Source organism: Monomorium pharaonis, chromosome 7 (genome assembly GCF_013373865.1).
Source record: "Monomorium pharaonis isolate MP-MQ-018 chromosome 7, ASM1337386v2, whole genome shotgun sequence".
NCBI lineage: Eukaryota > Metazoa > Arthropoda > Insecta > Hymenoptera > Formicidae > Monomorium > Monomorium pharaonis.
The window spans coordinates 17,003,906-17,018,289 of NC_050473.1; the positions used below are offsets into that span (position 1 = coordinate 17,003,906).

Below are 14,384 nucleotides of genomic sequence, written 5' to 3' on the forward strand. Positions count from 1 at the left end.
GAGGTGTGCGCCTCGATGTTCGATTTTAATATCGCACACGGCATCATTAGGCACGATATTATTTTCAAATTAAATGATACGATTACGCGCCTCGGGCGAATTAAATCAAGCTCCCGAGGCTCATTTTGGTTTTAATTTTCTACGCCATTTTCTAAAAATAGGACAATCGTCGTTCTACCGTCTATCCTTGGCTGCGATTCAAATGTTTGTGAAGTAGCTTAGCGAGTTTACTTTATTGTGAAATTTGTTTGCATATTTTAACACGTAATCTAATATAAAATTTCTTGTCAAGTTTGTTTGCATATTTTAACGTGTAGCATAATATAAAATTTCTACCGAAGTAAAATGTTAAATTGGAAGTCGTCAGTTTCCTACATGAATTATATCGGCAAATTTAAATCGTTAGATGATTCTTTATGATTACCCGAGAGAGAGACGAGCTACTTTACATATTTCTTTCTTCTAAATTTAATTTCCACGACAACGATATATCGATTTTGTCCGACCGCTAGCGTCTTTGCTAACCATTCTTCTAGGTATACGGTCCCTTCCGGCGAGTGGTCTCTGAAAACATGCCCTCTTTCACAATCCTCTCGCTTCTTCCTTTCTTCTGAACCGTTGGGCTATTCACGTCTTTGACAGAGTTGCCTTCAGGGTGGATAACCCGAACGCAACTACGTGGGGCCTACGCGCTCAAAAGTTTTTCGAGCAACTCGCCGTTTCTACTCGCGTCAAGGAATGCACAATTGCATAATTTTTCTATACGCGGAAACAATATTTCTGCGGTTAATGTACAAGTTTAGTTTAAATAAATCGACAAAGTTTTTATGTGCAAAAGTTTATTTACGAGTTATGAAAGTATGGTGTTGTACAATAAAATACAGTAATCTAAAGTAACTCTTATGGGAATACAAAATAATAATGTAACAATTTTACGCGAGTGTTTGTTACATAAAGTAATGTTAGTTACATGAAGTAATAGAAAAAAATTACATACAATATTACGTTAAAATTGGTATTATTTTATTATAATACGTAGATATGTAGGCACGTGCATTATACTTCTCTGCGCTTTATATGTTCTGATTTTCGACAAAATTGTCTCGTAAGACGGCTCCAAGAAATACTTGGCAACCTTTTTGCTCGTCTTAACATTCTCCGCGTAGGTCCCTTCGCTCTGGGTTGGATATGCTCCCTCCTCCCCATTCTTTTGTTCTCACTATACTCTCTTATTTTTTCTTCCATCTCCCCGACATACGAGATCTACCAGAAGAGACTCGCTTTTTTTCGTCAAACAAACTACGCGAACATACAAATGTCACGAGCCGCTCGAGACACTGCAAAGCTAAACGCCGCTTTGCTCTTTTTCCACACAACTAATTTACGTTCGCTCATTATTATCATTATGTGTGAAAGTGGAGTTGATAATACTTCAACACTTTTGTTCAATTTTTCATGTTGCGTCTCATTTCGACAGGTAAATATTTTATTTCCGTGTTTCGACGAAATTGTTACTTTTTATTTTTTAAATATTTTTTTATTTGTATTATTTATCGTGATAAAAGAAAGCTAGTTATCTAGAATACTAAATAATATAATTTAAGAACAAAGCATGCTCCGAATTATTATTTATTATAATATGTAAGTTGAAGTTTGGACCGTTCTTAAAGCAGCAAATAGAAATTTTAATCACAAAAAATTAAAAAATGGCTATTTTTAATTAAACAAAGCACTTTCGAACTATTAATATTTTTTTCTATTTATTTCAATGGTTTTTTTTATAATTCTATTATTTTATTTATATATTTTTAATACCTTTTTTTACTTAATTTTTTGCTCCAAGAACGCTCCAAATTTCAACTACATGCTTTAATTTTTATTTTTCAAGTAAATTTAATAATCCAGACTTAAATATAAGTAATGTACGTAAATACAATTTTACAAACAATATAAGAATTGTTATTTGTCTTTTGGTAGATCAGACACAAATAGAGTGTATCGGGAATCGACAGAGTACGTTAAAGCCAAATCGAGGCATCAAAGTACAAGAACGAGATGACATTTAATTCTTCACATCGGAAGAATGTCTTTGAACTCGGTTTGGAACCGGATACGCTTGTTACAGACCGCGCCTCGCCTCCGTCGTTCTCATTCGCTCTTTCTCTTTCTCTTCGAGACCAACGGACGATCGGCAGCAAGTGCATTCACACCGTAGATAACGCACACTAATAGTAGCGAATACGTCGGACTCTTGTCGCGGGACTCATTCATACTGATAATAGCGCGAAGCGCGTGAATCGCCCAACGCGAGTGATATGCTTTTTATCGCACAATACGGATACACACGTACGTATCCACTACATGCATGCACAAGTACATATTCGTCGAAAGCGATCGTTACGTTCACTCATCTATCTCTTCCGAGAGATTAAACTCATTAATGCAAAATTACCACTTCTATCTTTATTGTGCCGTAACAGAACAGTTACAGTGCTTTTATCTTCGACACGCGATGTTGCAATGATATGAAATATTTAAACGAAAAAAATTAATACTGCAAACATGTAGGGAAAAAGTTACATATACATAAAACTATTCCAATTATTAAAATAATGGTATTTTTTTTACTAAGTTATGGGAAACGATTGAATTACTTGTATAATACATAATTTTTATCTTATTTACTTATTTGTTTATTGGTCAATATTACATTATTTCGCGCCAGTTATTAAAAAATCTCAATTATTACTTGCTCTCGTAACTTTATACAAAATTAAATAACGCTTTCGGATGGACAGAGCAATCTCGGCAGTGGACAGTACTTAAAAAAAAATCTATTATTTCACCGTTACATCATCGCTTGCGTAGCTTTGATTACTGAAATAAACACCTCCTACACACTATCGTACTTTCCTTAACGGGACGATTAAATGCTCTCCTCCTCCTCCTCCTCAAATCCTCCACAGTTTCTGACTACTAACCGCGAAGCCGATTCTATCCCTAAAGTTAATGCAACTCCGTAAGTTGTATGCTGAGCCCCAAACCCAGTCGCTTAGTGTATCCAGAATAAGCATGCCGGATAAATGTCCGGCCATATATCTTCGTATTTCGAAAATTATGTATAAATACAGCTTATTTCGCATTTCGAGAAAAATGTAAGCGAGTAGAATCTTTCCTGCAATAATTCTGCATGGCTCAAGAATTTTTATGAGTAGAATTTTATTAGAAAAGTAAAAAGTACCAAAAAATACATTTTACGTACTACTGAAAGTGATATGTTAGAGTAACATATGACAATTATAATTTAAGTGATTGACTATGAATTTTTAGAGAAAAATATAAAACGCCCAGAGATACATTGAAAAAAAAATTGAAATCAAGCAATTTTATATTTGAGAAGTGCGCATTTAACTCTTTACAAACGTACCTTACTTACTCCTGCCTGTCGAAAGGAGCCGTTATTATCCTCAATAAAACGACCGCGGCTGCGTATCCGGACGATTCCAGGTCACGCAGCGTAATCGACGCGGTGCAATCCCGTGTCGGCATTAACCGAGAAACATCGCTGCGCAGTCAATGCCGCGCGACGTCGGCGGTGCAGCTGTCGATTGCATCGATTTTGCAATCTCTAATCCTCTCTCGCCCGCCGCGGCACACCGGTGCGTCGCGGATTCGCTCCGGCGACCGCGTATCGTCGATGCTGCGTGCATTTTTTTGCTCGTCGCGCTCCCTTGACGCGCGCAAATTCCCTTGATGACGCGCGCACGACGGCGAACTTCTCTCGAGTTCCCTTCCGACCGCCGTGGACCATTCGAGTTCCTCTCGCGAGTCACGAACGCGCCTCTCGTCGGAGTCGCGCTCGATGCATTTCTGCTTCCAGCGCGCCGTGCACACGAGTTGCCTCGTCTCCGATCCCGCGGAGCGTTGTAACGCGATTCGCCACGCAAAGGATAACTTCTTTCTCGGCGGTGTCCTTCGACGCCGGTTGCCCTCGTGCACCGCGGCCGGGTGCGGTTTCCCGCGGCTCCGGTTTCCTCGAAGATTATTGCTCCTCCCCGGGATTGCACGGTGGATTTACGCGCGACCGATGAATTCCCAAAAATGGGATTCGTGGAAGAGGGGCACTTGCGTCGTTGCTCGTGCACGCAACGCAGCATGAAACGCGAAAATATAACGATGCTCGATGGGAAACAGAGAGATGACAAGCTTTAGCGAGGTTTTGTTCACACTAATTATCGGTCTTTAGATATGACGCACGTAAACTCAATGACTCATTAACATTGTCGCTGCAATCGGAGACATAAATAGATGTGACAGTTTTTTTTTTTTTTTTTTTCCAAGATAAATGATTATTATCTCGAAAAGGAACACGCTTTTTCGGCCTTGGGATTTCTTCGAACTGTCGTCAAGTGCACCGAAAGGCTCAACGGTCCGATAATAATTGCGTTACGTTGAATACTCTTTTATACAATACTCGTCACAATGTCGTCCCTTGCAACTTCGAGCAAGGGACGTTGCGCTTTGCCGCTGCGGCTGGTCGACTGGCTTTAAATTCGGGAACCCAGTTTCGGTTTTGCAGCGAATTCTGTCAGCGAACATTATCGAGGCAAATTAGCGAAACGCGTCGCGCCAGCGGAGCAGAAACAATCCGTAGCCGCGGCAAGCTGCGAAACTATTATTCCGCGCCGGAAACTACCGCATTTGAAGTACCGCCGCGAAATTCACTCGTACAGAGTACGTAACATCGCGTACCCGCGAGCCGAATCGAGCGGCGCGTGTCCGCGTGATGGTACTTTGATCGTTGATGCGTTGTCAAGAAATCCCGACTTTGCGAAGAGACGATGGAAGAATTGTTCGAAATCCAACGCGCGCGGAGTACATCACGGACGTAAAGAGTCCTTTGCGGATGAGGCCGCTGTCGTAATTGAGGCTGGAACAAGCTCTGGCGTATCTCGCGTTATCATTTCGCGATGTTCCATTTCACGGCGAAATGAAAGGGTATCCGGGGACGCACATAATGACGTATATTGCGGTAACATTCTCTTAAAGCCTCTAAACTTTCTCCAATCGCGCACAATGGCATTGTTCCCAATTAGACCACAATTGTACGTTTCCGTCGAGGTACGTTTTTTGCAGACTGGCGTATCGGCGACGAGCCGTGTGCCGTTATCGCGGACAGAGAGAGCATTGCAATTTAGAAGGACAGTGTACACTTCGCGGTACACTGATTGCTTCGTGACATCAGTCCCGCGGCCGATTTCACAAACGCCGCCACGGCGGAGACGATCGATAGCCTCTCTCTCTCTCTCTCTCTCTCTCTCTCTCTCTCTTTATTTTTGCGCCGTTCCGATATCGCGTAAGAAGTGCATTACGGAATTGCCGCAGAGCTAGGCTAGGCAAGTCGTCGTTCCGCGAATTTCACAGTCCCGTAACGGCGAATCGCGCACGTTAATCGCATCCTTTCATCCGCGATCCGCGCGAACCGGACTGGCAGCGACGTCGCGTATCGCGAGAAGGTAATTGCAGCCCCTTGTGTTGCACTTCAAAGCGGATCCAGGCACTATCTCTCGTTATATACCACCACTATCACGTGAAATTATGCACTATTACCGGGACGGAGAGAATGCGATCTCGATACCTTTGTGCAATGTTAAGACGTATACACTACATCACAACTGTAAATCAAGGGTAATTGTTACGTCAAAAACGTGGATCTCTCTAGGCCATAGAAATTTACGGGGAATTTTAGTATTGTGACTCCTGTTATACCGATAATTACTTATAATTTTATTACTCTGCACAGGAACGAACGAACGCACGAACGGATAATTGATGTTATTATTAGTTCCCGGACAAGCGGAGTTGACATGTTTAGTTAAACTTTGTGACGGAAAGTTCGGCATAATTTGCGAGGAATTTCGACTTACGTTAATAAAACAGGGATTACGACAGCTCGAGGAGAGTAGTGTCCTTAAGAAACTAGCAGCGAGCTCGAACTTGTCTGCTTTAATATTCGTGATTCCGTCGTGAATTATGAATTTGCATAATGCAGGAGTGCTCTGGCGATTCAATTCTCATCTTAACGTATAACGGAGCATACTAACGTATCGTAAGATTATCGTGATATACACGTATAAATTCGTGAAATAAGATTCCAAATATTTACACTTTTATAACTAACTGCGAGCGCACGAAATTTCAGGGTCCCGAGGATCTAAAGAGATAATAATTATCCCGTTCTGAAAAAGTCACGATGCCGGAAAGGCATGACAGCCGCGCTGATGTATGCGAGGATGCAATTTCGCGAGCGGGGAAAAGCCGCGGAAAAAGTAACGCGCGGCGGAAGAAACGAGGAAGAATGTTGAGGGAAATGAACACGGATGTAAACACCGAGCGATAGACAGAGACGAATGGGACGTGTTGCGTGCAGCAAGATAAATTGAATTAACATATTACCGGGCGACGAATAAAAAACGCGCATGCGCGTCATTCAACGTTTAACCTTTCTCTCGTCATTGTACAAGATCGAAAAAAAGTTAAAGAATATCGTAGAATGTACAGTTCTCTCGGTTTCTTCGATACCTGTACGACTAGTTGTTAGTTACTCCATTATAGAATCGCACTTGTCTATTTTTTATGCGTCTGCGAAACTACAAATAAAAAATTATTTGTCTGGCATTTAAAAAAGGTTTCATAAGTTTTAAGTAACGAGTTATGAGTCACTTATCAGATACTACGTGTGAATCAGCCCATGTAATCAGCGGATTTTGCTTCGTTTGACTCCGGGCTGTTTGCTTCACGAAGATAAGTCGAAAGAATTCGAGCGATACATTTAATCGGGAGTATCGTGTAGATACGTACGAGTTACGCGGTCAATTGGAATCTAAATCGAGCGTAATAAGTCGTCGTTCGAGGCAATGCGAGCTGTCGTGATCTCGTGAGAAGAAGGAAGCCCTTAATCGGCGCTCATTAATTTAATCTCGAATTAATGACGCAGACAAGAGAGCTTTATATACTTCGCCACTGTTCCAAAAGTACACCCAAATAATTTACCGCGCGCAAGAATGAAGATGTATAACCGAATCTCGTTTGACAGATTCTTGGCATAGAGATGTACGAGGGAGGAAAAAATGAAGAATATCGCGAATTTGCTCACGGGATTTAATTCATTTGGGAAAAGTGAAGTAGGTTTTCCATTGCGGTAGTGAATTTATTAATCCGCGAACCCCTCCGGCAGATTGCAGCGGATCCACGTGACACATTCGACAAGTAATTGCACAAATAGAGATACGCATTACTATCGAATCCACTTCATTATTGATCTCGGTTAATCCTATTGAGAATCACTGTACATTCGATTTCTCGAACCGGAGCACCGATGCGCTGGAACTGTGCAGCATCGATCCTCTCGATCGCGCTGGCGCGGCAAGACTGGCCGGCATGGATCAGGATCTTGATCGAGGGACAACGACCAGGGACGGCACAAGGCAGGGTTGACGAAAACGCCATTAGCTATTCATGAATAATGAACGATTAAAAGGAAATGCCGACTATTTTGCGTTAACGTTGGAATTTAACGAGTTTTTCGAAAATTTAAATTTAAATAAAGCACCGTCCGAAAGTACACATTGTATCGATTTAACGCTGTAAATTCTAAAATATTAATTTCATGTGTGTGTTTGAAAACGTTGATAAAAATTACTTTACATAAGTTACAAAAAAAGATCACGCAAATTGATAGAGTCTTAGATAATAAGGCATTTTCATAGTTTGTAAATTCAGATTTAGACTGTGCCTGAAAATTGGAGATTTATAAGATAGAACAAGTTAATTTTCGACTCGAACATTAATTAGAAATATAATGTAAACATACGGTTTACATCCGATGGACCTGAGGATTTAATCTTCAAAATCAGTTCCTTTAACGATGAGAAACAGAAACATCCGACGCGTTATCGCAACGTTGATTTATTACAGATCTATATCCTTTTTCTGCGGCATGAATTCGCATTTCGTGACTCGTATATATATTGCCCGTGAGAGATATGCGCATTGATGGAAGAGGAAGTACGAACGTGAACACATTATCTCAATTGATCTTACACAGTCCAGACAGATTAATAATATATAACATACGCGCTATAATTTCTCCATTTCATGAAGCAAAATTATACTGAATTACATACTATATTATAAGAAAAGGGAGACAGTACAAATTTATTGAATAAAAATATCCATTAAATGAGAGACATTCTAAAAATAATATAAAATTAAAATCATGAAAAAATTTTATAAATTATAATAATTTTAAGTTAATTATTATATAGTAAAATATTGAGAGTGAGAGAGAGAGAGAGAGATGGCTGGTAAAAATAAAATTAACATTTCTACGTAATAAATGCAATCTCAATTATATTGAATAACTATTTTTTAATTTGCTTACTATTTACTCAATAATAATAATCGACAGTTATAATTTGCACGATTACAACAATCATAAATACATACAGCTCCGAAAATGAACTATAAGTTAAATTATGATATAACCTTCTTTTTCTTTCAATGGACAAATGAAAAAGTTATTTATTTCGTATTTAACGTTGTTTATTTCGTATGAGCCAGCCTCGAATTCTCAATTCGCAATTACAAGAACAGGGTCTTCCGAAGAATACAAAGTTTGTAAATAGCCACGTGAAAATATGGTCGGACTGGTTCCCCCGTCGGTGCCCCAGTCGTATGTCCACATAGGCACGTACCTGTTCCCGCGGTATGCATGGTACCCGCACCACTACCACCATCATCACCACGACAGCCATGCCGCGCCGAGATGCACACGCACGTATATAAATACGAGCATCTCCCTCATTAAGGCACTCGAGACTGGTTTGGCCCACGGCGCGTACGATGCTTTCCGCGCACACGCACGGTACGCGAAAGTGGCAGGTACACACGCGCGTTACAACTCACGAGGCCTTCCTCACGTGGCTAGCTGTTCGCGTTTAATCCCCGGCTTTATTTTCGCGCGGTTCATTAGCGATGGATCATGACACCTTGCGAATCTGTTTAATTGAAGGGGACGAAATTACGGAAGGAACCACGGCGCAAACAATGACCGCTTAAGGAAGACGCGTCATGCAAATTGACCCTTTTTCGGAACGAGGTCCTTTTTATGAAATCTCTCATTAAAGTTGAGAAACTGTGATACCTACTGTAAGACTTTTTATTTTATTTATACACTGAGAAAAAATGTTAATTTGACTAAATTTTTCAACTCGATTAAATTTCTTTATAGTTCAAGTATTTATTTATTTAACTTAAATACATAAAATATTTGAATTCTAAATCAAATCTTTATAAATTTAACTGAAGTACATAAATATTCGTATTAAACAAATTTAATTAAATTGAAAAATTTAGTCAATTTAACAACTTATTCTTCTCAGTGTATAAACTACGAAGAAGTCTTTTTCTCATTTAATCCACTCTCGTGTGTTTGAAATATTATCAGTTTTAAATCTATGTGTCAAATAATATTCCAATATTATTGATTGTATAATATTGTCGATATTTATTCGATAATAATACTATTCATCGAGATACACGTTTAAACTTGAGACATGCATGGTCTGGTATGTATATATCCGTCTGCAGACACGTTATATCCTTGCCGAAGGATGTGGGAGTTTGCAGCAGTTGCAACAGTAGCATGTTACGCAGGTACGGAGAGAAGCGGAATATCGTTTCGGGAGCAGGGAGGATCAAGGGTTGCCGGTGTCTTTTGGAGACGATGACGTCGTATTGTGCGGATACCGAGCGTCTACCCGAGAGGCACTTCCGCTCGCTGATGCTTCTTCATGATGCTCCCGCCGTCGTCCTTCGTTGCTGGCGGATGTGTCGTCGACGACTTTTGGCTCTCACCGTAACGAGTTTCCGCTGGCGCCAGCATTAGGACGAATCATCTTATCGGTCGCATGTTCCTAAGGTCCTTTCGAGTGGTGTTCTTGTTTTTGGCGAGATAAAGTTATTTTATCGAGCGGACTTTTACAATTCGAAAGACATAAAAGCTGCGGGTAAAAATTGTACACAAAAACTCAAATTTAAAATTAGCAAGCTTATATGTACTTAAAACATTTCAATATTATGCTGCATTTTAGTTTAACAATTATAAGACAGAATTTTTTAAATTAATTTGAAGTTAATTTTCTACAGACGAAGTAATGAAAGTAATGTGTAAGCTTTTAAATGCAATAAAATTATAAAACTTGACTCTTTGTAAATTATCTCAAGTGGGTTTTACTTTTTTAATTTTAACTTTAACTTTTATTATTATACATTAAGATATTAATGCTAAATTGTAAATTAAAAAAGAGAAAGAAAGAGAGAAGTGATTATAGGCTTTTGACAGTTTATAAATTTAGCAAAGACTATTATTTCAAATTGAGTTTGCGAATGTTGGGACATTGCATATAATGCCGTTGCGTTTTGCCAGGTGTGCTGTGTTTGATTTAATTTGTGACAATAACCTCGTTATAGACGCTTTAACACCAAGATTCGCACACGACATTATTTACGATGACTCGTGTGCGTAATTCGTAGCGAGTTAACCGGTTCATTGCACGTCACACGCGTGGCTGCAACATACATACATATTTGTAACCGCATTGCGCGAATTTCACCATGTTGGACAGGAGGTCCTCAAATGTGCGATTAAAACACCGCGCTTGAAACACGCGTCTCTAGACTTTAATAGTTGAGTAAAAAATAAAAATCAGATATTTTTCATATATCTATTCTTCAGAAAAGCATCTACATTGCAGTTTGCATAAAAGTTTAGAAAAAGCTTAAAAATGTGTACGAATCAAATATATTATAACAAACCTTTTCTCTTTTTCCGTGAACTCTTTAGTTTCAGAATTAAATAAACACTCGATAAACACTAGTTTAAAAAATTCGATAAGCTACGTCGAACGTTGATTATTTTAGTTTTTAGTAACTCATAAAAGAAAAGAATTAAGATGATAAATTCTTATAACAGTAACCAACTCTAAAATACTGATAGCAAACAAAGAAAGGCAGAGTTATCTTTTTGTCGTTTCCTCTCGATGATATTTCAGCCATTGTCTGGCGGGGACAAGTAATGCCTAGATAAATTTATAATTTCGTTGTAAATTACAGAGAATGATCATGCCGCTGATGTGTATTTACTCAAACCGGTTTCGACACGTTCAAATCTTTTCGGTCGAGAAGGGACCCCACTCGTCGGTCGCACAACCGAAGGCAGCTAGTATTTCATGCCGCATGTCTTTCGGTATCAACGATGTAATCTTCGTGAAATTCTTAATTCAACCGTTACAGTCATAACTTCGTAATTTCGTCAAACACAACTCTCGGAACTCACGGACAACAGCTTTGCCGACAATTTTGATGCGAACGATCATAAAGTATCATACTTTTCTTTACAGAAGTAAATGAGAACACACACACACATACAGAGGCAAATGATTTCCGAACACAGTTTCTCTAACGTGATTATTTTTAACGTGCCGTTGATAAAATAATTATACATTATGTGCTCGAAATCTGGGGCGACAAGTTTCGATTACTTTTATATCGCGCATGAATGAACCACGAAGTGCGGATTTTACGGAATATCTGAATGATCGTTTTATAGTTAATCTAAGACGAATGATGAGAAGCAACGGCTATTTCTTATCGTTTATCTACTTAGATTACTCGCGAGATGGTAGTTTAGGTGTGCCGTCGTGATTCAAGTCAAGGGAAAACTGGATAAAGCGCACAGGGCAAATCGCGATTTATTGGGCCATGCAAAATGAAGGGAATTGCGTTCCATATCTTTACGAGCTGCAGAAGAAGTCGCGGAACGGCGCGACGTTCTCTCGGTAGAGCGCCCTGATATGCCTGAATAATTTCCTGTGTCGCATCGTGAAGTCGAAGGAAATTTCATGTCTCAAAAAAAATACTACAGTTTTGATCAAAATTTAAGCTAATTTCAATGCGGTTTTTTATTAATATAAGCTAATAAAATTCAAAACAACTTTATTGAGCCAAATTTTTGTTTTCTGTTTCCCTTAATTCTGACTTTTGTCTAATTTAATAAAAAAAGAAAAGCAAAAAAACGAAATTTTGGTTCAACAAAGTTATTTTAAATTTTATTAGCTTTTATTAAAAAAAAAAAAACGCATTGAAATTGACTTAAATTTCGAGATCATAGCCTTTTTTATTAGACATAGAATTTCATTCGAACTCACTGTACGTCGCCGGGATCACGAACGTTACGTAACGGGTTATGGGAAGGCCTGCCATATATTCGATTCGTTATACGGATAGTAGTAATAGAGATTAGAGCAAACCGCGCGATAACGGAAGTGGATAACTCAGTCGCGATCAGCACATCGCCGACATAAAAACCCTCATCGTCAGCAGCCTCGTGAATACCATGCTTTATTTTATAGTCGCTGCGAATAAGCGTGTGACAATATTTTTATTATGCTCCGAGATAATATCTTTTTCGAGCGACCAATTATAGGCCACCCAAATAAAATTGTGTGTGTGTGTGACCAATGCTGGCGATATGAAATTATTACGGGGCATTACACAAATGGAGTCCGTGTTAAATGAAAAGAATACAAATACATGGAGATAAAAAGCCACGGCAAACCTGATAAAGAATCGAATATAGTACGATGCTTTCTTCCAAGAGAAATCTTTTAACGTTTCATTTGCCTTTCTCTTGACGTGTCTCTTTCCCGACTTGCTGATACGCTTCTTATCTCTTCATATTTATCAGAGCCCGTTCAATTAAGCAACGACTTTTCGTGCTCCGGATTATATTGCCGCGAATCGGAGCGAACCGAACCGAGACCCGCGCGTCATATTGGAGGAACGCCGACGATAAACCCGAGTCAACAATAATACAGCAAATTTCCCCGGCACAATGGTCTCCATATCGGCGATAATCTACGATTCTCCGATAAATAACTTGAGGGAGGGGGTGGATGGGAGCACAACCGTTTTCGGCGGCTGAGATTTGTGTGCAATCCTTCCCGGCGGCGTTGTCGAATTATTCCGAATCCGAGCGGATGCAGCGCGCAGGGCTCAGCTCGCCAAATCGCCTGACTTTCGTCGCAGTTTCGCTGTCTGTTCGTTTCGAAATTCGGCATGCTGTATCAACGGGGCGGGTATAATGCACCACCGCGTCGTTTCGAAGCTGTAGTCACACTTACCGCCGCGCGGACCGACCGTGAAATGGCAAAATCGCGCCTGTAATTTACGATGCACTCGCGCGACACCAACGGCATTTTTCTCCAACTTCTGCCGTCTAGCGATTTACGGTCTTAAACTATCTTGATATCGATAGCTAATGTTCGGTGAAATTCTATTAAAAATAGAGCTGCAGAGCTGCTCCCGAAAGAAAGTTCTTCGGTCAAATATCGCAAGTTTCGGCGAGATTATTTTTTTTCGATTATTTTTTACATTTGTTTTAATGAGCTATGCTTCTTTTGTTGCAGGTTGAGTCCACAAGTAAAAGAAATCTACACGAGATGCTAGAAAACTGAGATGGAACGTAAACGGTATGTACATCTGCATATCCAAAAGAGAAATTTGCTTCTTCGGAATTAAATCCTTATAAATTTCAATTTTACGATCCGATCAGATTGTAGAAAAATCGTCCCAATATCATAATATTATCACGATTATTATGTAACTACAAAATCGTATTCAAGTATCAGTTGTTTAGCCTGTTCTCTAATTTTGTTTAAATTAGTACTAATGTACTAATGTCGTACTAATTTATGAAGATGGATTACATCGAGCAGCTTTTAACGGTACTTACACAGCTGCTTCCGTTTGTGTAGCTTTAGTCGTAATTATTTTATGCGACCCGTAAGTCTCGTTTCATCAGCGCGAACGTTCATTATGCGGACATTATGCGTCGTCATTGCATGACTATTTCGAGCACGCCTTTCATTCGGCTCACAATAAGCCATTGACGTTGAAATTCGCCAGGAGTAAAAATGCGAGAGGAGTGCTAAAAACGGTAGGAATTATAGACGAAAGGCAAAGAGCAAAAAGCTCGGCGGAGAGAGTCAACGAAAGGAAGACAAAAGATCGCGAATTGCGAAAAAGGGCGGTGAAAGAGGGACGGGGACGAGGTGAGGAAAGAAAGAGGCCGGCCGCGCACCGGGGTGGCGTACTGCGAAGGATATATTCACGCTGTTCGCTCTTTTGTTCTCGTAATCACCATTTGTGCGCTCTCAGATGCGGCGCATTCGTTCAGCGGCAGATGTGCGCGCGGCTGTTGCATCTCGCTGCATCGCGAATCGAACCGGTTTGTGCGGTTTTCTTTAATTTCAGCTTATCAC

At 39.8% G+C, this 14,384-nt stretch overlaps 1 protein-coding gene across 11 annotated transcripts in view; it reads right to left on the bottom strand.

Annotated features, from left to right (window-relative positions):
* The window catches only part of LOC105837413, a 228,301-nt gene extending 220,078 nt beyond the window's left edge, over window positions 1–8,223 (bottom strand). Inside the window, exons 1-2 of one of the 11 annotated variants that reach the window (XM_036289802.1) lie at window positions 7,353–8,220; window positions 3,428–5,583 (exon numbers count right to left, since the gene is read on the bottom strand). The gene's annotated coding sequence lies outside the window, so the exon portion shown is untranslated. Of the gene's footprint in view, window positions 1–3,427 lie in introns of all 11 variants that reach the window. The other 10 variants (XM_036289801.1, XM_036289800.1, XM_036289798.1 and 7 more) reach the window with 10 other exon arrangements.
* Window positions 8,224–14,384: the final 6,161 nt, after the last annotated feature.